Genomic DNA, 27,840 nt, shown 5'->3' with positions numbered 1-27,840 from the left:
GATTGTATTCATGCATAGACTGGATAGCATGCAACGATAAAAAGCTTTCCACTGTACCTCGGTCCACCTGACAATGAACTGAACTAAACTAGACTAGACATCTACAGCCTCAGGAGGAAGGTAGAGTGAATAAAATGAAATAGCTGCAAATGTGGGCATGAGAGCAAGCACACAGTCAATGGGTGAAGGGCCTGGTTCCATGTTGTATGGTAAGGATAGAGGCCTAAGAAATGTGTCCAAAATGTATCATCTTGCCTAGACACAGTGAACCAAGCACTTGGTTCTCAATGTGTTCAAGAAGGAACTGCAGATGCTGGAAGATCGAAGTTACACAAAAATGCTGGAGAAACTCAGCGGGTGCAGCAGCATCTATGGAGCAAAGGAAATAGGCGATGTTTCGGGCCGAAACCCTTCTTCAGACTGACTTGGCTCTCAATGTTTGCATTCTATAAAGCAATGATGTTCGTACACACATCAGTCACATATAACCAACCAGTCTGATTGAGTACATTGTGATGAAACAATGAGGAGGCAAGTGTGTAGGATACACTCAGGCTGTAGAACTACCCATTGAGTTGGGGCAAGTATTACAACAGCATAGAAACATAGAAAATATGTGCAGGAGTGGGCCATTCAGCCATTCGACCCAACATGCCATTTAATATGATCATAATATGCCATATGCCACCGCCATTTAATATGATCATAGCTGATCATCTAAAATCTGTACCCCGTTCCTGCTTTCTCCCCATACAGTATATCCAGAGAGTTGTGAATCTGTGGAATTCTCTGCCACAGAAGGCAGTGGAGGCCAATTCACTGGATGTATTCAAGAGAGAGTTGGATTGAACTCTTAGTGCTAACAGAACCATGGGCTATGGGGAGAAAGCAGGAACGGGGTACTGGTTCTGGATGATCAGCCATGATCATATTGAATAACGGTGCTGGCTCGAAGGGCCAAATGGCCTACTCTTGCACCTATTGTCTATGTTTCTACGTTTCTAACCAACACTCTGAAAATTAATCAGCAACGTAGGTACGCTTGAAGTTTCCCGACCCTTTGGCAGAGAGATGGAGACAGAGTGATGTTACAGAGTGATGATGCATGTCTGCCTCTCCAAGCCCAGCGGAAGGACCTGCAATATTTCATTCTTCAAAGCAAACTGTTTATTCTGGAGGTCACGGGAGGGGGGGGGGGGGGGGGGGGGGGGGGGGGCTCTGGGCTCCAGGTGAGGGAGATTTATCTTTGGCCCCTGGCAGAGGCAGCACAAGCACAGACTCGGGAGGGTTGTGACCAGCGTGGTGGTACAAGGTGCTACTGAATGTATATGTTTAATGATGACAGCACCTTGTGAAACAACAGCTGAAACCACAAAGTTATCCCCTCTATGAATTGACAGGTGGGTGTGTTACCGTAGCCAGCAGGGTCACTGTTTGGCAGTGGTCACAGGGAGAACGTACAAACTCCACACAAACACCCGTAGTCAGGATCGAACCGGGGTCTCTAGCGCTGTAAGGCAGCAACTCTACCGTTGTGCCACTGTGCTGCCCCTTACCCGCCCTTTGGATAGCCTGGGTTCTGCGCTTGTTGGAGAAGAAGTAAGGGAGAAGGCAAAGTACTGAGACTCTTGCCCATCAGACAGGTAGATGGTCCGGTCAGTCAGAGAATAAGGAATGCACCTGTTTCCACTTTTCATGGGTGACTGATGGTCAGCAGAGATGTGATGGGCAGAAGGGCCTCTCTCCATGCCATATTCTATACAAGTCCATTCATGTTCCCTTTTGACTCTTTCCATCCATTGTTGTTGGTCATCGCAATGTCATAGAAACATAGAAAAAATAGAAAATAGTTGCAAGAGTAGGCCATTCGGCCCTTCCAGTCAGTACCACCATTCAATACGATCATGGCTGATCATCCAAAATCACTAACCCATTCCTGCTTTCTTCCCATATCCCTTGATTCCATTCGCCCTAAGAGCTATATCTAACTCCATGTGAGTACATTAACAAACTAAAAACCAATGTTAATTCAACACTTGAAGCCATATTTAATGTGAACACTCACACCTCCAGATTCAGGGACAGTTTCTTCCCAACTGTTATCAGGCAACTGAATCATCCTATCACCAACTAGGGAGCAGTCCTGAGCTATTATCTTTCTGCTGGCTGGTTAGCGCGCAACAAAAGTCTTTCATTGTACCTCGGTACATATGACAATAAACTAAACTAAATCTTGCCATTCAGCTCATTGACACCTGGACTGGAGATGCAAGCAATCCAAAACATGCTCAGCAATTGGGGCATCACGGTGGTGCAGCGGTAGAGTTGCTGCCTTACAACGGCAGAGACCCAGGTTCAATCGTGACTATGGGTGCTGTCTGTGTGGAGTTTGTACGTTTCTCCCTGAGGCCGCGCGGGTTTTCTCCAGGCGCTCCGGTTTCATCCCACACTCCAAACATGTACAAGTTTGTAGGTTCAGTGGGTTTCGTAAATTGTCTCCTGGTGCGTAGGATAGTGCAGGTGTACGGGGAGATCGCTGGTGGGCGCAGACTCAGTGGGCAAAATGGCCTCTGTCCGCACTGTATCTCTAAAGTCTGTGGACAACTCACCTTCCACCATCACTTATAAAGTGTCCGCACCTCAATTAGCATCAGTTAATCCCCCGAGCCCCACCCAAACACGGACATTCCCTTCATTCTCTTCAACCCTCCACATCTCTGCCCATTACAACAAGCTTGCTGGATAATGTTTCTAACTCTGATGAAAGGTCAACGACTATGTTTCTCTCTCCACGATGGCTATTGCATATTTCTGGCGTTTTTTTGTATTTTGTACAGACTCCCAGCATCTGCAGTTATATATTTGTTTGTTTTCCGACCCGAATCGAATTTTGCTCCAACTGAGGAGACCAATCCTCACCTCCGTTACGTGTGTCTCTCCTGAGTTCAATGAAGGTTGTTTTTCTCGCCCGACTTGCCGATCCAGCCTGTTAATGCAATACCGGGAGAACATCAGGCTCACCAAAAATATCAGGGAATGGGAGGAGGTAATGATAATATTTTCCAAAACTCTGATTGAGGACATTCTTGTGAAGTTGAATGTTTTCATACAGGAAGCTAAACACCCTTTTGCACCCCATTAGCAGTGTGATGCTTGGCTAAACCAGAAACCATCAGTAATTCTCAGCAGGTTTAGAACTTAACAACATAAGAACTAGAAGCACAAGAAGACATTCGCCCACTTTTGCTACTCCATTGTTCAATGAAAACATCTCATCTTTAATCTCAGTGACATATGGGACAGTTTCTTCCCAGCTGGTATCAGGCAACTGAAGCATCCTATCAACATCTAAAGAATGGTCCTGAGCTACCATCTACCTCATTGGAGACACTCGGACTATCTTTAATCAGACTTTTCTGGACTTTGTCTTGCACTAAACATTATTCCCTTTATCCTGTAGCCTGTGGATGACTCGGTGTTAGTCATGTACAGTCTTTCCGCTGACTGGTTAGCACGCAACAAAAGCTTTTGCAGTGACTAACAGTGATTAGTGGGGTACCGCAAGGCTCAGTGCTGGGACCCCAGCTATTTACAATATATATTAATGATTTGGACGAGGGAATTGAATGCAACATCTCCAAGTTTGCGGATGACATGAAGCTGGGGGGCAGTGTTAGCTGTGAGGAGGATGCTAGGAGACTGCAAGGTGACTTGGATAGGCTGGGTGAGTGGGCAAATGCATGACAGATGCAGTATAATATGGATAAATGTGAGGTTATCCACTTGGTGGCAAAAACAGGAAAGTAGACTATTATCTGAATGGTGGCCGATTAGGAAAAGGGGAGATGCAACGAGACCTGGGTGTCATGGTACACCAGTCATTAAAAGTAGGCATGCAGGTGCAGCAGGCAGTGAAGAAAGCGAATGGTATGTTAGCATTCATAGCAAAAAGATTTGAGTATAGGAGCAGGGAGGTTCTACTGTAGTTGTACAGGGTCTTGGTGAGACCACACCTGGAGCATTACGTACAGTTTTGGTCTCCTAATCTGAGGAAATACATTCTTGCCATAGAGAGTTGGTGAGTCTCTGGAATTCTCTGCCACAGAAGGTAGTTGAGGCCAGTTCATTGGCTATATTTAAGAGGGAGTTAGATGTGGCCCTTGTGGCTAAAGGGATCAGGGGGTATGGAGAGAAGGCAGGTACAGGATACTGAGTTGGATGATCAGCCATGATCATATTGAATGGCGGTGCAAGCTCGAAGGGCCGAATGGCCTACTCCTGCACCTATTGTCTATGTTTCTATGTTTTCACTGTACCTTGGTACATGTGACAAAAAACTGAACACACATGTACTAACTCCTTCTGATTTCCTTAAAATCCCAAAATCTATCAATCTCTTGAATATACTCATCGCTTAAAACTCCATGTCCCTCTTGAGCAGAGAATTCCAAAGTTTCAAACCTCCAGGTGAAGACATTTCCCTTGATCTCTGCCCCTTGAGTCAGTGGTTCAAGACATGACAGGCAGGGGGAATATGACCCACATCACTGTGCCAAGCCCAGTGTGAATGTTGTGTGGATCCCCTCTCATTTGTTCTAAAATCAAGCAAGAATAATCAGAGTTTGCTTAATCTCCCCTCAAAAGACAGCATTCCAGAATCAATTTGGTGAGCCTTTTGAACACCCTGTACCAGAGATACTTCCTTGGGCATGTGACCAGACCTGCATACAATATTCCAGGTGCGATCAGATTAGCAGCAATTATACAATGCCCCATATGTCTTTATTCTCAATGCCAGTGACCTGGAGAGCATTTAGTGCATCTTTCAGAAAGATTGTTTCATGGTTATGCTTTGCCATTGATCTATTGTCAGGAAGTTACGAAGTTATACCTGAAACATGATGTGCTCTATAAACAGCTGAGTGCTGTGTTGTGTTAAGTGGATGAATGTAGGAGCAAAGATGAATCTCACTGAGCCCATCAGGATGGAATGTAACAAGGCACGTTGTTTATTCTGTCGCAAGTCAATGGTTCTCATCCAATTCACAACCTAGTACAGAAACTCAGGAAAAGCTTCCAAGAATATACAAACCCGTGGCAGTGAATCTGTTACTAGTTGCTGGACACATCCTGGTGACAGCAATGCAATGGGATTCAGAAGGTACACAAAAATGCTGGAGAAACTCAGCGGGTACAGCAGCATCCATGGAGCGAAGGAAATAGGCAACGTTTCGGCCGAAACCCTTCTTCCTTCGCTCTATAGATGCTGCTGCACCCGCTGAGTTTCTCCAGCATTTTTGTGTACCTTCGATTTTCCAGCATCTGCAGTTCCTTCTTAAACACTTTGTCTACTCCACTGCGAAATCTCCTCAAGGTATGCCTACTTTCTCCGGAGACAGGAAGAGGAGGAGAGAGAGTAGAAGTATTCAAGAAGGAACTGCAGATGCTGGAAGATCGAAGGTACACGAAAATGCTGGAGAAACTCAGCGGGTGCAGCAGCATCTATGGAGCGAGAGAGCAGAAGTATATAGTGCAGAGTGGTGCTGATTCTCTGAAGTTCTGATGAATTAGACGAGATTTCCTCATTTACCATTGACTGTGATTCTTTTAAAATAAAATGGTGCTGATCACATGAATTGAAATCTAAGTATAGGAAGTGATTTGTTTTGCCTCTGTGAGCAAAAACATATTTCCTACTTTGAGCATGCCTGTGGCTACTTATTGGCTCCGAAAGCTGCTGTACTCTGCATATCTTTGCATGATGAAACAGCTGCCTTTATTGTACACCCACCAACACTCCTGAAGTTATGAAAAGCTACCAAGAGTGCAGTTGCAGCCACTGTTTATGGATCAGATTCCTTCTTCTCCAGAGTCGCTCATTTTCTTGGGACAAAATGGTGATGCCCCCAGGTTACATTTTGTTCATCGTTAACTTTCTCAAATGACGGTGACTTTGATTGGACCTGGAGCATGCTTTACATTGAGTAGCAATGTTACAAAATTTTGAGATTTTAAAAATCAGGTCTGTAATTTATCCCATCAGATAAAGCATAAAAATAAGTTTAATTTGACATCTAATTCACTTTCATATCTCAAGTATTTAAAAAGTTATGGCCATTTTGGAAATGAGCATCTTGTTCCCTATTGATTTTCTATGGACATAACAAAAAAGTTGTGATCGTGAACAGTCAAAAGCCCATAACTTTCTTAAAAATTAAGAGAACTGAATGAAATTTTCAGTTATCATAGATTGAAGCATTCTGAAACAAATATAAAATAATCTTACTTGGATGACCTGAAATTAAAGCATATAATTAGTTAGTTACCTAATTGTAGCTAATTTCAGACTTCAATTACTAGATCTCAACATCTATCCATTTCTTAATAAATGATTAACATTTTTAAATAGCCTAAATGTCCAAATAATATTCACAAATAATTCACAATAAAACATGATTTTAAAATCTCATTTACATTAATTTATAGGCCAAATGGAAGGAATTCAGTGTTCAATTGCTGTAAATAAATGCTCATTTAAATCAGCTTTCTAGCGGGATCCTGTGGAACGCGCTGGTTTAGAACGTTCACATTGCGGTAGATTTGTGCCTCAAATGCCGAGAAAAATACTGCGCGATATAATGGGCCCAAATTGAGCTACTCGCAATATTAAATTTTATATAAAAGGATCTTTAGAAGCCCTTTTGAATGTAAAAATATACAACCTACCTTCTGCTATTTTCTTTATGAGACTCTGCGGTTGCTGACGGTCGCGGGTTTAAAGATTGATTTTTAAACTACTATAACTATTATTCAAGGCCTTTAAACCTAATAATAGCTTTTGCGACGGGGTCTATCAGCGATTTTTCGTTAATAATTAACTAGGCTGAACATTTTCGATTGGAACAGCTTAGAGAAAATCGCGTTTTAAACCCGCCCCCTCTAAACGGCGCCAAAATCGCGCACAACCTCAGCGGCAGATCTTCAACGACGCTTCAGGTAGGCTTTGCAACATACCTACATTGAGCACAGTCATACAGTGTGGAAACAGGCCCTTCGTCCCACCTTGCCCACACTGACCATCTCCACTTCCCTGCATTTGACCCATACCCCTCTAAACCTGTCCTATCCATGTACCTGTCCAATTCCTTCTTAACGGTTGAAATAGTCCCTGCCTCAGCTTCCTCCTCCAGCAGTTCTTTCCATACACCCAAAACCCTTTATGTAAAAAAATGTTACGCCTCAGGTTCCTATTAAATCTTTCCCCCCTCACCTTGAGCCTATGTCCTCTGATTCTCGATCTCCCCTACACTGGGCAAGAAACTCTGTGCGTCCGTCTGATCTATTCCTACCATGAGGAAAATTATCCATATATCTTCCATATATCTTTTTTTGAATGTAGGTTGATTAACAAAATGAACTGCGCAGTGGTGAAAAATGAAAGCCTGCAAATCCGCTGCTAATTTGAACACCCAAATGTGCAAGTTGTCCAATGATTAAGAAAGAACTGCAAATGCTGGAGAAATCGCAGGTAGACAAAAGTGCTGGAGGAACTCAGCGGGTGAGGCAGCATCTATGGAGCGAAGGAATACGCGACGTTTCGGGCCGAGACCCTTCTTCAGACTGATGTGGGGGTTGGGGGTGGGGGGGGGGGGCAAGAAGAAGAAAGGAAGAGGCGGAGACAGTAGGCTGTGGGGGAGCTGGGAAGGGGAGGGGAAGGAGGGAGAAAGCAAGGACTACCTGAAATTGGAGAAGTCAATGTTCATACCGCTGGGGTGTAAACTGCCCAAGCGAAATATGAGGTGCTGCTCCTCCAATTTGCAGTGGGACTCACTCCGGCCATGGAGGATGCCCAGGACAGAAAGGTCTGTGCGGGAATGGGAGGGGGAGTTGAAGTTCTGGGCCACCGGGAGATCAGGTTGGTTAATGCAAAATTGTCCAATGAAATCAGATGTATTAACTTCCAATTGCAATGTATCTCGGTTTAAGTTCATAAGTACTAGGAGCAGAATTAGGCCATTCGGCCCATCAAGTCTATTCCACCATTTAGTCATGGCTGATCTATCTTTCCCTCCTAACCCCATTCTCCTGCCTTCTCCCCATAAACCCTGACACCCTGACAATCTTATTAAAAAATAAAATTAGGATCAATTATTTCTTTAGTGGTGCTTTGTGAATAATTTCAACCATTTCTTTTGCTTTGTTTTAAAAAGCAGTTGTATAAGGGCAAGATCAGCACCACCTCTTAAATTAGTAATGGAACATGGACCACAGACAGGGTTGCATTGTGTTTGTAATGTCCAGGCCCCTGTGAATCACTGGTGATACCAGAGTACATGATCTGTAAGTCAGGCACGGAGTCCTTTCTTTGTGACTGCACCAGAACTCCCTCATCCATGGTTTCCAGCATGCGTGGGGGAACGCAGCAGAGTTTAGTTTAGTTTAGAGATACAGCACAGAAACAGGCCCTTCGTCCCACCGAGTCCACGCCGACCAGCCATCCCTGTACACTAGCACCATCCTACACACACACTAGAGACAATTTACAATTATACCCAGCCAATTAATCTAGAAACGGTGGATCAATATATTACCACGATCCCATCGGGTCATGTCATCCACATTTGGATGTTTGTCATAGCTGGGCTAATATCCCAAACTACTTGCTAGTATATCATTTTATTATTACTGTGTTTCATTTTAGCGGCACAGCATGAAAACAGGGCCTTCGTTCAACCGAGTCCAGGCCAACCTGTGATCACCCCGCGCACTAACGCTATCCTATTCACTCGGTACAATTCACAACTTTACCGAAGACAATTAACCTAAAAACCTGCACGTCTTTGGAGTGTGGGGGGAAACCGGAGCACCTGGAGAAAACCCACGTGGTCACTATTTTTGCTTGAAGGATAGAAACATAGAAACATAGAAATTAGGTGCAGGAGTAGGCCATTCGGCCCTTCGAGCCTGCACCGCCATTCAATATGATCATGGCTGATCATCCAACTCAGTATCCCGTACCTGCCTTCTCTCCATACCCTCTGATCCCCTTAGCCACAAGGGCCACATCTAACTCCCTCTTAAATATAGCCAATGAACTGGCCTCGACTACCCTCTGTGGCAGGGAGTTCCAGAGATTCACCACTCTCTGTGTGAAAAACTTTCTTCTCATCTCGGTTTTAAAGGATTTCCCCCTTATCCTTAAGCTGTGACCCCTTGTCCTGGACTTCCCCAACATCGGGAGCAATCTTCCTGCATCTAGCCTGTCCAACCCCTTAAGAATTTTATAAGTTTCTATAAGATCCCCTCTCAATCTCCTAAATTCTAGAGAGTATAAACCAAGTCTATCCAGTCTTTCTTCATAAGACAGTCCTGACATCCCAGGAATCAGTCTGGTGAACCTTCTCTGCACTCCCTCTAGGGCAATAATGTCCTTCCTCAGATTTGGAGACCAAAACTGTACGCAATACTCCAGGTGTGGTCTCACCAAGACCCTGTACAACTGCAGTAGAACCTCCCTGCTCCTATACTCAAATCCTTTTGCTATGAAAGCTAACATACCATTCGCTTTCTTCACTGCCTGCTGCACCTGCATGCCTACTTTCAATGACTGGTGTACCATGACACCCAGGTCTCGCTGCATCTCCCCTTTTCCTAGTCGGCCACCATTTAAATAATAGTCTGCTTTCCTGTTTTTGCCACCAAAATGGATAACCTCACATTTATCCACATTATACTGCATCTGCCAAACATTTGCCCACTCACCCAGCCTATCCAAGTCACCTTGCACCTTGCAAATGAGAGGGGATCTTATTGAAACATAAGATTGTTAAGGGTTTGGACACACTAGAGGCAGGAAACATGTTCCTGTTGTTGGGGGAGTCCAGAACCAGGGGCCACAGTTTAAAAATAAGCCATTTAGAACGGAAACGAGGAAACACTTTTTCTCACAGAGAGTTGTGAGTCTGTGGAATTCTCTGCCTCAGAGGGCTGTGGAGGCCGGTTCTCTGGATACTTTCTAGAGAGTGCTAGATAGGGCCCTTAAAGATAGCGGAGTCAGGGGATATGGGGAGAAGGCAGGAACGGGGTACTGATTGAGGATGATCAGCCATGATCACATTGAATGGCGGTGCTGGCTCGAAGGGCCAAATGGCCTACTCCTGCACCTATTGTCTATTGTCTGTTGTCTATTGCCACAGGGAGAACATGCAAACTCCACACAGACAGAAACGGAGGTCAAGATCGAATCGAGTCTCTGGTTTAATTATAATAATAATAATAATAATAATATCTTTTATTGTCATTGCACGTCAGTGCAACGAGATTTAGTGTGCAGCTCCACTGATGTACAAGAAAGGTAAATAAATACAATACATAAATAAGCAAGCTGAATTGATTGACGTGACCATCTGAGGGAGACTGTCCAAAGGGGGTGGGGGGGTGGGGGGGTGGGGGGGCACTCATTAGGGCCGGTTCAGAGCCGCTATAGCTCTTGGGATAAAACTGTTCCTGAGTCTGGAGGTACGGGCGTAGAAGGCCTTGTAACGTCTGCCGGAGGGAAGTAGTTGAAACAGACCGTGGCAGGGGTGTGATGAGTCCTTATGGATGCTGAGGGCCTTCCTGAGGCACCGCGTGTGGTAGATGCCCTCCAAGGCTGGTAGCTCTGTCCCGATGATCCGCTGCGCTCTGTTGATGACGCGCTGAAGGGCTCTCCTCTCCGTCTCCGTGCAGCTGAGATACCACACAGAGATGCCATACGTTAGTATGCTCTCTGTGGTGCAGCGGTAGAACGTTGTCAGCAGCTGTTGGGGCAGACCAGTCTTTTTTAATGTCCTCAGGAAGAACAGTCGTTGCTGTGCCTTCTTGACCAGCGCGGCGGTGTTCGTGGACCATGTGAGGTCTTCTGAAATGTGAGTGCCCAGAAACTTAAAGCTGTTTCTTAAAGCTCTACCCGCTGATCCACCATAGTGTTAATGGAGTTAAAGTCGTTAATAGAATGGTGTGGATTACCTTAATGCTGTTCATGAGAAAAAAACATCAAGGTTAAGATATTTCAGTGCAAAGTTCACAAAGTGTAATTTCCCCCGGCAGAACTCTGTTGAATCTGACAGTGTTGTTTCAGGGCAGTGTCCAAATATGTCGCAGGTTCTCATCGTTTATCAACCAAAAGGACACACTATACACTGGTCGAATGAATGGTGCATTGACAGGATTTATTGGAAGAATACTTTGAGGCTGGTGAAGGTCTGTGCCCACAGAGGGCATGTTCTTTGTCGAAGGGACCACAGAAAGTTTCCAGAGCTGCAGCCAAGGCACGGCAGACGGGATGTTGCCAAGGTTCCTGAAAGGTGAAGAGTGCAGTGTATGGATCCCAGAACTGTCAGGAAGCTGCAAAGCCCAGCTGCCCACAAGACCTGCTCATCTGCACTCAATGAACAGTAGATGAAGTGTGTAGCAAAGAACCGCAGATGTCGTTTTTAATCGAAGATAGGCACAAAATGCTGGAGTAACTCAGCGGGACAGGCAGCATCCCTGGAGAGAAGGAATGGGTGACGTTTCGTGTCGAGACCCTTCTTCGGTAGATGAAGTCATATATCAAGAGTTTAAAGGTGAAGCCACAAGGAGTGGTTGGACAAACGTGGATTGTTTTTAGTTTAGAGGTACTGTGTGGAAACAGGCCCTTCGGCCCACCGAGTCTGTGCCGACCAGCGATCCCCGTACATTAACACCACCCTACACACACTAAGGACAATTTACACTTATACCAAGCCAATTCGCCGACAAATCTGTATATCTGTGGAGTGTGGGAGGAAACGGAAGATCTCAGAGTGAATCCACGTAGTCATGTGGGAGAACATAAAAACCCTGTGCAGACAGCACCCGTAGTCGGGATCAAACCCGGGCCTCACTGCACCAGAGATCCGGGTTCAATCCTGACCGCGAGTGCTGTCTGTACGGAGTTTGTACGTTTTCCCCGTGACCTGCGTGGGTTTTCTCCGAGATCTCCGGTTTCCTCCCACACTCCAAAGACGTACAGGTTTGCAGGTTAATTGGCTTGGTGTAAATGTAAATTGTCCCCAGTTCCGCGCTGTATCTCTAAACTAAACTAAACTAAGCTGGACTAGGAAGGCAGGAGGCGTGAGTTGGCTTTGGCAGATCGGGAAATCGCATTAGAAAGATATAAAAGCAAACAAGCAAGGACTAGTTTTTAAAGAATGAATGCATGATTTAGGTGTAAGGCAGAAATCCAACAGGAAAAGTGGTCCCGCTGTGGCTATCGAGAGTTGTGAGGGATCGTGATAGATCAAAGGACAAACTTACAGCACTGCCAAAAACAGCAGGACATTGGGAACACGGGGGAAGCTTCAGACTTGAGCAAACTTAGATGGAGGCATTGATAAGGAGCATTAGGGATGATCTTATAGAGGTGCATAAATTCATGAGAGGAATACATCGGGTAGATGCACACAGTCTCTTGCCCAGAGTAGGGGAATCGAGGACCAGAGGACATAGGTTTAAGATGAAGGGGAAAAGATTTAATAGGAAGCTGAGGGGTAACTTTTTCACACAAAGGGTGATGGGTATATGGAACGAGCTGCCAGAGGAGGTAGTTGAGGCTGGGACGATCCCAACATTTAAGAAACAGCTAAGGTACACAAAAATGCTGGAGAAACTCAGCGGGTGCAGCAGCATCTATGGAGCGAAGGAAATAGGCGACGTTTCGGGCCAAAACCCTTCTTCAGACTGGCTTTAAGAAACAGCTAGACAGGTACATGGATAGGACAGGTTTGGAGGGATATGGATCAAACAGGTGGGACTAGTGTAGCTGGGACATGTTGGGTCGGTGTGGGCATGTTGGGTCGGCCTGTTCCCATACTGTGTCACACTGTGACTCTATAAGGTAATTAGAATGCAAGGGTAGGCAAGCAAGAAACAAAATTAGAATGTAAGAGCTTCTGTAAATATGTGAAAAGGAAAAACAATGATTAAAAGTTCATGTGGTCCCATACAGGCTGATACAGAAGGAATTTTATTGGGGGAATAACAAAATGGTGGGAAAATATACAGGTCCACCACTGATTTTCCAGCACCTTCAGTTCCAGAGCCTTTCTGGATTATCTGTGTTGCTGGAGCAGCAGAGGTCACGGCCTCTGAGAGGAGTCCAACGGTTCCGGAACGTTCCGCCTTGGCCACCGAGGGGCCGAGATACCGCCCGCAAAGCCGGCCTCGGAGTCGGCCATGGGAACGGATCTGCCGGAGCTCCAGACCCCCAGCCGCAGGGGGCAACTTTGACCAGCTGATCGGCCGCGGAAGTCCCAATGAGGTCGTGATCAGCCGCCTCGCCCGGCCTAGGGGACACGCTTCTGGGGGAACATGTGTGGGAGGGGGGGGGGGGAGATTTCAAATTCACTCATATAGGTTTATCCGGATTAAGGGAGGTTGCCGGACCACCAGTTGCCGGGAAATCCGTCTCTTTTCACGGAAAAAGGCACTGATAATCTCCAAGAAATAACACATGATTGGAGTAAATACGATACTATAAGATACGATACAATTTATTTGTCATTTGGACCCCTTGAGGTCCAAACGAAATGACGTTTCTGCAGCCATACATTACAAACAAATAGACCCAAGACACAACATAATTTACATAAACATCCATCACATTGCTGTGATGGAAGGCCAAAAAAACTTATCTCTCCACTGCACTCTCCCCCCCGATGTCAGAGTCAAAGTCAAAGCCCCCGGCAGGCGATGGCGAATTGTCCCGCGGCCATTAAAGCCACGCCGGGTGATGCAAGGTCACGCACCGGGTTCTTGGTGTTAGAGCCCCCAGCGTGCGCTCGCAGAGTCCCGCGGCCATTCCAAGCCGCGCGGGGCGGTGATGTAGGCCCCGCTCCAGGAGCTCTTCAACCCCGCAACTCGGGCGGGAGAAGTCGCCGTTGTGGGAGCCCTGAAAAGCGGTCTCCCTCCAGGGACCCGCGGGCTCCCGGTGCCGCCGCCCGCCAGACCCGCAGTTGCAGCCTCCGAAACTCCGGAGGTCGGGCCGCAGCAGCGCTCCACCAACGCTCCACCCGCTCTGGACTCGGCCAGCTCCGCAACGGTGAGGTGAGTAGTCGGCACCAGAGCCCCCGGTCTTCCTGTTGGAGGCCGCTCCTCGTTGCAGCCCCAACGACAACGGAGACCCGACAAAGAAAAGGTCGGGTCTCCCGTGCAGGGAGAGATTTAAAAGTTACCTCCTCACCCCCACCCCACTCCCACCCACCCCCCCCCCCCCCCACACACACATACCCCAACAAAAAATAACAAAAACTACATAAAAACATAGACATAAAATAATAAAAACGCAGACGGACTGCAGAGGCCGCTGCTGACGAGAGTCGCGCCGCCCACCGTTTCTGGTGTCTGAGTGTCTGAATTGTCTCAAGGGGTCCAAATGACAAATAAATTGTATCGTATCGTATTTACTCCAATCATGTGTTATTTCTTGGAGATTATCAGTGCCTTTTTCCGTGTCTGAAAGAAATTAGCATCAGTTACAAGGCATCAGTGAGACCATGTTTGAAGTATTGCGTGCAGTTCTGGATGTCTTGATAGAGCAAGGGTGGCTTTAAACTGGAAAGGGTGCGGAAAAGATTCATTGGGATTTTCCAGGCGTTGGAGTTATGGGGTTGACTGTGCAAATTGGGAATGTTTTTTTCCAGCAGTGAAGGTTGTCGGGCAGTGAACAGGTAGAGGAATATAAAATCATGAGAGGCAGAGATAAGATGCATGGTTACTTGGAGAATAACAATGAAACTTGGCAGGGGGAGTACAGCTTCATGAAGGGAACGTCATGTTTGATGTATCTGGTGGAATGTTCGAAGTTGTGCTTCGGCATGGGGAAGAGTGAATCAGTTGACTATATTTGGGGTTTCAGACAGCTTTCAAGAAGATGTCATGCTAGATTATTAAACAATGTTGGGGAGGCAATGAACTGCTGCACATTGTGGAATGGTTCATGCACAGGAAACAACAGGAACAAAGTTAGTTTTTGTGCCAAGGGACAGTGACTAATGAGTACAATCAGGATTGGTGTTGCAAGTGGTGAGATAAAAGATCACACATGATCTTTCTGAATTATGGCGTGAAGAGCAGTGACTGAATGACCTATTCCTGCTCCTTCTTTCATACTAATACTTACTTTATTAGCCAAGTATGTTTTGCAACATACAAGGAATTTGATTCTCGTTTCACCTTCCCCTGACTCTCAGTCTGAAGAAGGGTCTCGACCCAAAACGACACCCGTTCCTTCTCTCCAGAGATGCTGACTGACCCGCTGAGTTACCCCAGCAGTTTGTGTCTATGTTTTCCTGTACCTTTAAACTGTACCTCGGTGGAGGCAGATTCTCTGGATGCTTTTAAAAGAGAGCTGGACAGGGCTCTTAAAAATAGCGGAGTCAGGGGATATGGGGAGAAGGCAGGAACGGGGTACTGATTGGGGATGATCAGCCATGATCACATTGAATGGCGGTGCTGGCTCAAAGGACTGACTGACCACATGAACTAGTCTGAACTAGTCTAGATTACCCCAAACTAAACTACTCTGAACTAAACTAAACTAAAACATCTTCGGTATAAACCAGCATCTGCAGTTCCTTAGGTACACAAAATTGCTGGAGAAACTCAGCGGGTGCAGCAGCATCTATGGAGCGAAGGAAATCCTTCGCTCCATAGATGCTGCTGCACCCGCTGAGTTTCTCCAGCAATTTTGTGCACCTTCGATCTTCCAGCATCTGCAGTTCCTTTTTGAACACATCTGCAGTTCCTTGTTTCTACTACAAACTGAGTGCCTGACTCCCCAAGTTAATTAATGCATTTTATTTTTTAATCTTTAGTCATCTTTTTGTAACACAGAAATTCAATAAATTGAACATCCAGTGTTTAACTTTACCGAGGTTCTGGTTCAGGCAATGTACTGGCCCGCTCCGTCAGAAAAACCACTACTGTTACTCCAGTGAGCACTTTGCAACTTTACGCTGCTGATTGCAGCCAGCATTGTACATGGTTTCCATGTAGATCTTGCGGGCTCCTTTGCCGAGTCAACTGCAGTCAGTTAGATTTGCAAAAGGCCATCTTTGCGTATTTCGAACACCATTTTTGTGTGACTGCAGGCGATACAAAGTTGATCTGACAGCGTTGTCTACCTCCTGTATTTAGTGGTCTGTATTTTTAATCATGTTGCCACGCAGCTGATGTGACGTGACTAAGTGTTCCCTGCCCTGTTTTGAAATCTCTTTGCTGCTAACCTTCTCTGCCTAAACCCTCTGAGATTTGTGCAGTCCTGATTGTGGCCTCATCATGTCCCTGATGTTCACGAGTCTGCCTCTTGTGAATGTCTAAACATTGAGCCACTCTGGAATTCCATCTCTAAACATCCCAGCTTCTTTCATTCCCTGCTCCTTTAAGGCATCGTGTGAAACCCACCTCTTTGACAAAGTGTTTGATCACGGGTCACACCATGTTGCTCTGTAAAGTGCCTGAGGACAACTTCGCCGTGTCAAAGCCACTAGATAAATTCACTCTGTTGTTGTTGTTGGTTTTGATTATTTTGTGCTCTCTTTGTTCCTTATTCAGACATCAGTGTTGCCAAACATCAGATATCACTTTGCCTTTAATAAAGCCAGACTATTGTCACACCAGGCAACCTTACCAGCGTTGGTTCATATTAAAATAACACAGACTTTAAACAAGCTGCAGTCATGCCAGTTGATACATTTCCTGGGATGTGTCACATTAATCTTTATACCTTTATAACAATAAACCCTGCCTAACACTTTTTTTTTAATTCCGCGGGGAAAGTGAATATATTGTTTTTTTAACAGAAAATTATTAGTACTGAATTTTAAAAGAAGCACAAATGTTTGAATGGGACAAACGATAATATCGCGACAGGGTTTCTGAAATCTCACAGCCTCACAAGATGCACATTCACCGTTTGAAGAAGGGTCTCGATCCGAAACGTCACCTCCAGAGTCAAGAGTATTTTATTGTCATGTGTCCCAGATAGAACAATGAAATTCTTACTTGCAGCTGCACAACAGAATATGTAAATGTATTGCTCTGTAAACAATATATTAAACAAGAATAAAGTTCAGTGTGTGTAAAAGTTCAACCAGATATGCCGCCTGGATTGCTGAATTTCTCCAGCTTTTTGTGTCTGTCTTCAATGTAAACCAGCATCTGCAGTTCCTTCCTACACATTCTCAATATCAACAGTTTAAACCACACGGCTTTTAGCCTGATGTACTTTGTCTGAATGAACTAATCACAGATGATATGGGCCCAATTTGTTGCTGTGCATCTCACACATTGATGCATGATGGGTGTTGTAGTTCGCAGCCTTAGATGAAGATAATTCATTTACTACAAACTGTCTTGTGTAACAGTAACACACAGAAACACACAAGTGCTGGCATTGTTGTATACTCCATTTAGTGAGACTGGTTGTACAAGAGCCAACTCTTAAAGTACGTACTTTCACTGTGGATTTTAGACGTAAGATGTGTCTGACATTGTTATCATGCTTCCTCATCAGTTTGATTACTGACTGAGTATAAACTTGGCTTCTGCACGGACCCTACATAACGTGCGACCTCGTTGCATAGTTGCAATAACTAGGTGTGTACACACACATTAGGCATAGACCGTCGCCATCAGCCTTTCATGAGGTCATTATGTATCAGCTTTTGTTTTGGAACTATTTAAAAGGCTTCTGATGGAGGGGAAGGTTTTAGTGAAACGTCTTTAGGAGAGTGAGATTACATTTGAAATTACAAAGACGCCGTTTTAACTTTAGGCAGTTTTGTCGTGGAAAGAACCAATTGTTTGGCCAGTAACATGCATGAATACAAACGCATTTTTGCACAGTTCAGTAATGAGTGACAGTGTTACGGTTTGTTTGTCAGAATGGAATGGATGGATCAGGTCCCTTAGCTCCTTTATAGTTTAACCAGCCTTGACTTGCACTGCGGTGACACACATCTGCTGACTGGAAGGATCTGCGCGTTAAGCTTCAGGCTGGCTGGTGGGCCATGCTTAAAAGACTTTTGGCATGTGCTGGTGCCTGCATTTTTCACCCTTGACTGAAAGCATATGCTCCACACAATTGAGACAGTGTTAGTGTGCTGGTCCTCTGCAGTTCCCTACACATCTGGCAGTGCTTGGCCCTGTTTCCAGGTGAATCATCTCTCCTGGGAGAGTGACTTGCAGCTCCGTGGCATCTGCAGGGAATGGCGTGACTGTCAGGAAGTGTCTGGATACCTCCGAGGGTGATTTTTGTCTACACATGCTTTTCCAATTTCATCAGACATTTGCAGTACATTCTAAGTGACACGGTTTAATCAGCCATAAGTGAGCCAGAGGCCAGTTGATAGAAATCGTCTCTGACCCTGAAAGCTTCATGTCATATGCACAAAAAGGCAATTAGGAGTTGAGATCAAGTTTTGCTGCGGCAGACTTAACGCTCTGGAGAGAAGAAGATATTATTTGCTGAAAGTTGACCAAAGGATCAAACATTTTACTTTCTAACTTGCCCTTCTACGTTGCAAAAAACGAAGTGTTTTTACTCAAACAAAGTGTTCTTTTTTTTTGTCACGAATTTAATTAAAAGAAAATACTGGTAGATTGTTGTGGAAGAATTAACATGCTGAAGTAACGCATGTGAAGCAGACTAGATACAAATGGTCATTATTCCAAACCCCGTCCCAGCTTCAATTGAGTAACCATTATCTTTATGGGATGATTTTAATCCAGATTTGTGAAACTTAATTGGTGTGGACTTTAGCAGCAAAATGTAAATCTTTGCTCATTAACTAGGGCGGCACGGTGGCGCAGCGGTAGAATTACTGCCTCACAGCACCAGAGACCAGGGTTCGATCCTGACTACGGGTGTTTGTCCGTATATTCTCCTCGTGACTTGCGTGGGTTTTCTCCAAGATCTTCGGTTTCCTCCCACGATCCAAAGATGCTTCAAAAAGGTTTGTAGGTGAATTGGCTTGGTAAAATTGCAAATTGTCCCTAGTGTGTGTAGGGTGGTGTTAATGTGCGGGGATCGCTGGTCGGCGTGGACTGAAGGGCGTGTTTCCACCCTGCTACAACTCTAAACTAAACTAAACTTAACCAAGTCACTGATGGGCAGTCTACTTTTCTCCTCTGCAGCAAATGTTACCGGTAATAAAAGGACAGAACAAGGTGTTCATGAATAACATTTCTATGCCGCACTATTTTTAACCGAGCTTGCTTACAGCTGTGAATAGTTGTGCGTGTGTTGGCACCACTACTAAGAGCTACAGGTCATTTTAAATAGGACTTGGACCAAATAACATGTGGTTTCACTGTGGATCTAGTGTCTGCATTTGCACTCCTTGCATGAAAATGAGCTTCCAGTCGAACACTGGTGTTGTGTCGGCCCGCAGCTTTTGCGAGAGGTTGACACAGGCCGGGTTGGCAGAGGGTCTTCTAGCCTTTGTCTATATCTGACCGAGATCCTTCCGACAGCTGGCTTTAGCTAGTACAGCAACTGGAACAGCATTCAGTGGCCAATTAACCAACCAGCACATTGTTGGAACATAGAACAGCACAGGAACAGGCCCTTTGGCCCACTTCCATGTACTACGTTAAACAGCTCGGGCAAAGGCGGAGATTTCATAGATATGTCAGTCGACATGTTTTTTGAGATTTTAATTTCCTGTTCATGCAAAGTTAGAGACTGAAAATCAGTTAAACTTTATCCAAATGGATCTTTACTGGAATTTCAAAGTGCAAATTTGCTCTTAGTGCTGACTTATTCAGACTAATCTCTGCTAATACTTTGCCTTAAGTCAGTTTAGGATTTACTGTGCTACTCGTAGCGTTATGGCTCCACCCTGGCCTGGCGTGGTTTCTCTCTGCACATTTGCAGGTTCTCCTCGCGACTGCCTGGGTTTCGTCCTCCAAGGTGTTCTGGTTTCCTTCCAGTTGTCAAAGACCAGAGGGCAAAGTTGAATGGAGAGGTGTTGCAAGCAATGGAATGTTGGTGCCTGGAACGCGTTGCCAGGGGTGTGGTGGTGGTGGTGGTGGTGGAGGCAGATACGATAGTGGCGTTGAAGAGGCTTTTAGATAGGATCATGAATATGCAGGGAATGGAGGGATATGGATCACGTGCAGCCAGAGGGGATTAGTTTAACTTGGCATTGTGGTTTCAACCCGAAACGTCACCCGTTCCTTCTCCCCAGAGATGCTGCCTGTCCCGCTGAGTTACTCCAGCTTTTTGTGTCTATCTTCGGTATCATACGGCGTTTGTACGTTCTCCCTGTGGCCGCGTGGGTTTTTTCCGGGTGCTCCGGTTTACTCCCACACTCCAAAGACGTGCAGGTTTTGTAGGTTAATTGGCTTCTGTAAATTGTCCCAATTGTGTAGGGTAGTGCTCGTGTACGGGATGGTCGCTGGTCGGCACGGACTTGGTGGGCTGAAGGGCCTGTTTCCACACTGTATCTCTATCTAAACTAAACTATCAAACTTCCGAAGTGTCCATGCAGACTGAGGTAAAAGTGTTGTGACAATTTGTCAATGTGTAGCAGGTGATTCTCCCAGTATTCTTGAGTTATACAGAACAGAAAGAGGTCATTTGGCCTAATTTGCCGACCAACCTCCCCATCTACACCAGCCCACCTGCCTGTATTTGGCCCATATCCCTCCAAACCTTAGTAGTATTGAACCAATGAACCCAAAGTGATCAACTCTTCATTTATCGCCAGGACTAATTGCGGTACAGTGCTCAAACTCCAAATGGGTTCATGTATTGCTTCTGTTTCAAGAATGAGGTCTAAGTCTTGACACCATTTTTCAATGTGGAGTAGGTAGTTCTCCCACTATTCTTGAGTGGTAGAGTCACAGCATATAAACAGGCCCTTCGGCCCAACCTTTGTGTGGAAGGTAATACTGTGTGCTGGAATCAACAGAGGATGTGAAAATCTGGACTGTAAACATGAGCCACTGAGAACTGGCAATAACCCCAGAACCAATGATGTGTTGGAAGAGGATTTGAAATCCTGGGGCGATGAGTTCAATGATGTGATTATATATTTACCTATCCCACAATGGATACATTTGAATATCAAGATATGAATTTAACAAGAACAGCATTAATTGCTGCCTCGGCAAGGCCAGCAGCATAATCAAGGACCAGTCTCACCCCAGTCACTCCCTCTTCTCCCCTCTCCCCTCTCCCATCAGACAAGAGGTACAGAAGTGTGAAAACGCACAACTCCAGATTCAGGGACAGTTTCTTCCCAGCTGTTATTAGGCAACTGAACCATCCTATGGACAACTAGAGAGCAGTCCTGAGGTCCCATCTACCACATTGGAGACCCTCGGACTATCTCTAATCGGACTTTACCAGACTTTACCTTGCACTAAACATGACTCCCTTCATCATGAATCTGTACACCGTGGTGGGCTCGAATGTCATAATGTATAGTCTTTCCTGCTGACTGGTTAGCATGGGACAAAAACGTTTCACTGTACCTCGGTACACGTGGTAATAAAATAAACTAAACTAAACTAAACTAAACTAAAGCTCAGATACCTGTGAAGTGATGGTGAGCCGACTTCTTCAACTGTATTCCCACTGCCTCATAGACCCGTTAGATTTGTACTCTGTGGTGATGAAAGAATGCTGCTGCATTTCTAAGTAAAGAGAGTGCGTGACTTGGCAGGGAACCTGTGGAAGGGATTTTCCAACGTGTGTTTTTAACATTTATACCTTGGTCATAATTTGGGCATCATTGGGAAGACCAGCATTTATTGCTCATCCCCAAGCCGTCAATGCCAATTGAATGGTTTGTGAGGCTTTTTCACCAGAGACAACCACAGTGATGTGTCTGGAGCTGTATACTGCCAGAAAAAAGACACAAAGTATTAGAGTAACTCAGCGACTCATGCAGAACATCAATCTCTGGAGACCCATGGAACAGGGGGTGAGAGGGAAGATAGATCAGCCATGATTGAATGGCGGAGTAGACTTGATGGGCTGAATGGCCTAATTCTGCTCCTATCACTTATGAACATGAACTTATGATAGGTGACGTTTCAGGACGGGACCCTTCTTCACACTGATTGTAGGGGGAGGGGGGGGGGGCATAAAGAAAGACTGGAAGAGAGATGGGGCAGGCAGGACAAAGAGTGGCAGCTGATAGGTGAATGGAGGCGAGGGGGCCTCTTGATAGGCAGGTGGTTGGATAAAGTCCAGAGATGAAAAAACGGAAGGAAGGAGACAACAGAATTGACGAGTTGCGAAGTGTGAAGCCAGAGGAAGGAATGGAGGGGAGGGGAGGGGAGGGGAGGGGAGGGGAGGGGAGGGGAGGGGAGGGGAGGGGAGGGTAGGAGAGGGGAGGAGAGGGGAGGAATAGGTGAGGAATAGGTGATAATCCATGTGTGGCACAGGGGATGGAGGGTGGGAAGGAAGGGGGGTATGGGGGGAGAGAGAAGGGGGGGATGTAGTTGAAATGACCCAAAATTGGAGATGTCCATAGCCAATCCTGGATGGGGATGGCAGCTCTCCCATGAAGGGCTTTAACTGGCTGGAGGGAGTTTTATGGCAATCCAGGGATTTGTTTCAATCACCGTTTTACTAAAGACTTTATTAAATCCCAGATTGCTCATTGGATTTCATTTGAACATGAGTGGCTGGAATGTTAGCCCAGACCCAGAAGCAGTAACATCACAGTCAATTCCCTAGGTCCTTGTTGACCCAGAGTTGCTAGCTTCATCCAAAACTATTCTGCTGCCAATGGGTAAGCAGAATAAGGAATTTAGGAACCAGGTAAAAGGAGTGTTGAACAACAGAGACCCACCCGGGTTCGATCCTGACCTCGGGTGCTGTCTGCGTGGAGTTTGCACGTTCTCTGTGTGACCACATGGGTTTCCTCCGGGTGCTCCGGTTTCCTCCCACATTCCAAAGACGGGCGGGTTTGTTGGTTATTTGGCCTCTGTAAATTGCCCCCTAGTGTGTGAAAGTGGGATAACATGGAACTAGTGTGAGTGGGTGGCCTGTTTCCAATAAACTAAACTAAAATAAACAGCATTTAAACCATGTTTTCCATAATATCTCCCTTCGCCCCTTTGCTAGATATTGGTGAATAAATCCGAATAGAAAACTGTACCTCAATGTATGGAGAAGGCAGGAACGGGGTACAGATTGGGGATGATCAGCCATGATCACATTGAATGGCGGTGCTGGCTCGAAGGGCCAAATGGCCTACTCCTGCACCTATTGTCTATTGAATGCATATAATAAGATAAACACTTTATACATTTTTCCATTTTCAAAGGCAAAACAATTTGCTTTGTCAGTCTATAATTCCCAATCTTGACAAGTACGGCAATAATCTTACTGATCTGTGTTCAGAAGATTAATTCCACTCTACCTTGGAACACGCGTAGATGAACCATTGAACCATTATGCTGAATTCTCTAAACATTGCTTCAACATTTGTATTGGAACTACAATGGAGAAATGTTACTCTTGCCCAAAATCAAAATAAATGTTGCTACTCTCCAGTGTTAATATATGCAAGCAGTTGAACAGATTAGAGTATTTTGTTGCGATGACAATGCGTGTAATAAACTTGCAGAAGTTAGTATCACAGAGCAAGACTAGGTCCCTCTTTCTCGCCCCCTTCATTAGGATGCTGTTGATGGGAGCTGTCGTTTGACAGCTGGAAGGCCCAGAGCTCACAGTCAATCCACCTGGTTTGGCAGCATCATGTTCTGGGCTCCCAGTACACAGAGCTTGCTCCAACCCTTTGATGTAGGAGCGGAGGCTTGACAAAGCCAGTGACAGGTTTGTCCAGGGGGGCTGTGGAGTAACATCAGAGAACATGAAAGTAGGTTACAATAATTAATCATCAATCACAAAAAATACATTTGGTTCATTGCCCGCATCGTCTTAGGTGTGAGTAATAATTTAAGATTAGTGCAAACATTATTGCTGCCGTACATGTTAAACCCTTAACAAGTGGTGATTTCTATATTTAGTGAGAATTGGAGGAGTGTTTCAGCTCTCTTTCCCCCCCACAACATTCTCACATCTCTGATGGATGGAATAATATAAAAAAGGCATTTTTGACAATGTTTCACTAGCTGCATGTGCTGGAGCGAGATGGCCAAATAACAAGGCACTCTCTAACTGTTCTCTTTGCAGATCAGGCAGCCATGGTGGCGCAGCGGTAGAGTTGCTGCCTTACAGCGAATGCAGCGCCGGAGACCCGGGTTCGATGCCGATCACGGGCGCTGTCTGTACGGAGTCTGTACCGTCTCCCCGTGACCTGCGTGGGTTTTCTCCGAGATCTTCGATTTCCTCCAGAGACGTGCAGGTTTGTAGGTTAATTGGCTTGGTAAATGTAAACATTGTCCCTAGTGTGTGCAGGACAGTGTTAATGTGCTGGTCGGCGCGGACCCGGTGGGCCGAAGGGCCTGTTTCCATGCTGTATCTCTAAACTAAAAAAACGAAACTAAAAGGTTCTTCTTCTCACTTTTAAGCCAATCATTGGAATTCTAACGTGCAAGGTCCAACAATCCCTGTCAATCTCTGCCACTTACATCTCCACCCCCTGCTGTAAAACATTGATAATAGATGGATATAAAACGTGTGACCTGTCTTTCAAAGAATTCATGCCCTGGCACTGTGAACTATTTCACAGTACACGTGACAATAATGAACCTGAAATTCCTGAGGTACAGTGAAAAGCTTTGATCTGCATGCTATCTAATCAAGCAGATAATATAGCGGGTCAGACAGCATCTCTGGAGAAAAGGAATAGGTGACATTTTGGGTCGAGACCATTCTTCAGAAGAAGGGTCTCAACCCAAAAAGGCCCCTGTTCCTTTTCGCCAGAGATGCTGCCTGTCCCGCTGAGTTACTCCACCATTTTGTGTCTGTTCTTCTGGTGCTCCTGTTTCCTCCCACACTACAAAGATGTGCAGGTTTGTAGGTTAATTGAATTCAGTAAAATTGCATATTGTCCCTAGCGTGTGGGATAGTGTTAGTGTACGGGGTAGTTGGAATGGACCTTAGGGCCTGAATCTCTGAAATCTACCGCAAAAAAAAACTACTGAAATCCATCAGCTTTTATACATTACAAGCTATGAATGATTGCATTAAGTTTATTGGCCAAGTATTCACATACAAGGAATTTGTCTTGGTGCTTCACCCGCAAGTGACAACATGACATACAGTGACAGTGAACTATGGACTATCTTGGTTGCACTACCAGCCAGCTTTTTTGCACCAATATTGAAGTTATTAATTAGTTTATCTTTTTGTTTATCAGATGTTATCTATGAGTATTCTGTCCCACTGTGTCTGTGCCGACTACAATCGGACGCACGCGAGCACAATCGGCTCATCGCGTCCACGGCGACCAGCGATCCCCGTACACTGGCACCATCCTACACGCTAAGGACAGTTTACAATGTCTTTTTAACCAAAGCCAATTAACTTACAAATCTGCACATTTTTGGAGTGTGGGAGGAAACCGGAGCACCCGGAGAAAACCCACGTGGTCACAGGCAGAACGTACAAAATCTGTACAGACAGCACCCGTAGTCAGGATCGAACCCGGGTCTCTGGCGCTGTGAGGCAGCAATTCTACCGCTGTGTCATTGGGATGGGTTCAGCTTCTTTGGAACTGTGAATGAGATAATATGTTTTACCACAAAGCAGAAGGAGACAGGGCAAAATAACGAGCTGTTCAGAGAACCTATGTGTTAAAATGCTTTGAGATCTTATGTATAAGGAAATGGTTGCTTTACAGTCTATTCAAGCCAATTTATTCAACTGCTAGAAAGCTTGGAAATTAAAAAAAAGTGTATTTTACCTTGAAATATTTTACTACATTGTTGCAAAAGCATCTTTTTATATTTTTACTTGAGATCCGTTTACAGGAGTGTGTTGATTGGGTATGTTAATTTTATTACTAGCCTTGAATACTCAGCCAGTAATGCGTGTTGTAGTAATACTCCTCTAATACTTCTCCGTCAGTTGATGAAGCATAGACCTGTAATAAATGGAGGCATTCACCAGTCCAACTTTAGAATATGCAATATCGTCAGTGAAATAACTGAGCAGTGAGTTCAAACAGAGCGGCTTTCCTTTGAAGTTTGTCATGCCAGTTAAAAACTGTACGTTCTGGAGAGATGGCAGTGTGTTTTGGGTGCCCCGACCTACAATGGAGGAAGCAGTGCAATGAAAATTGAGCATAAAGGGCCCTTCCCACTTAGGCTATTTGTAGTGCGACTGCTGGCGATCGTCATAGTTGTAGCAGGTCGCTGAAAAACCAGCGACTGGACCCCCCTTCGACATAAAATTTGAAATAGAATCATTACTTTAACAACAAAAACCGAAGTGAGTACCGGCGACAACGGACGTCACCTGGTAACAACCACAACAGCACCTACATCAGAAGTCAAGCTACGCTCATTGGCGTCAAACCCACTGTCGCCGACTGTCTCAGAAAACTTTCAACATGTTGAAAATCCAGCGGAGACCAAAAGACGCTACGATTCTTTGGGCGACTGAGGAGACGACTCACGACCACACAGGCGACACCCGGCAACCATGTGGCAACAGTCCAGTCGCCTGTAGTCGTCTAAAAAATAGCCTAAGTGGGACAGGGCCTTTACTAGCCTTACAAACTTTGCTTTAATCCTTACATTGGCTCCCTGTATGTCAGAGAATTGATTTTAAAATCCTGCTGCTCACCTATAAATCACTACATGGTTTAGGGCCAAAGTATATCACTGACATGCTTCCACTATATAAGCCTTCTAGACCGCTAAGATCTTCTGAAACCAATCTGCTAGTGATTCCCAGAGTAAATACAAAACATGGGAAAGCAGGATTTAGTTACTATGCAACAAATAGCTGGAATAAACTTCCTGAAGATTTAAGACTTGCCTCAACTTTGACCACTTTTAAAAGAAGACTGAAAACTTTTATGTTTACTTTAGCTTTCAGCTAAATCTTAACTACATTGCACTTTTAACTTTTGCACTTTTTATAATGCATTTTTAATTTTGCTTTTCTTTTCTTTTAGTTCTTCTATTTTATTTCATTTTATTATTTCATTTTATTGTATGACATGTTTTTATGTGAAGCACTTTGAGTCTGCCTCGTGTATGAAATGTGCTATATAAATAAAGTTGCCTTGCCTTGCCTTTAGAACATATATCCTTTCTCAGCATGGACGAATGCTGCTAATTCTCAATGAGTTGGAAGGAGAGCACTTGGATTTCTTGAAGGCATCTGATAAGATACCCCATAGAAATATGCAAGGGATTCTGGATATGGGGGTAATATATTAGCTTGGAAAATGTTTAGAGTTTAGAGGTACAGTGGGATAAGAGAAGGGCTGATACAATAGGCACTTCGGCCCACTGAGTTCGTGCCAACCAATGATACCCGTACACTAACACTATCCTACACACTGGGGACAATTGTCCATTTTTACTGAAGCCAATTAACCTACAAACCAGCTCGTCTTTGGAGTGTGGGAGGAAACTGGAGCACCTGGGGAAAACCCAAGTTGTCACAGGGAGAACGTGCAAACTCCGTACAGACAGCACCCGCAGACAGGATCGAACCCTTGCAAAAATTGGAAGAGAAAGTGATTGGTGTTTTTATTGCAAGGGGAGTTGAGTACAAAGAAGGGAAGCCTTATTGCGACTGAGGACGGCTTCAGTTGAGGACACTCTTGGGCTAGGTTGCATGGTCAGTACACAGTTAAGGAGGGAAGGTCCATTAGATTGGGATGATGCCGAAGA

Source organism: Amblyraja radiata, chromosome 34 (assembly GCF_010909765.2).
Source record: "Amblyraja radiata isolate CabotCenter1 chromosome 34, sAmbRad1.1.pri, whole genome shotgun sequence".
NCBI lineage: Eukaryota > Metazoa > Chordata > Chondrichthyes > Rajiformes > Rajidae > Amblyraja > Amblyraja radiata.
The sequence above is the reverse complement of the archived record's forward strand: the minus strand, read 5'-3'. Positions refer to the sequence as shown.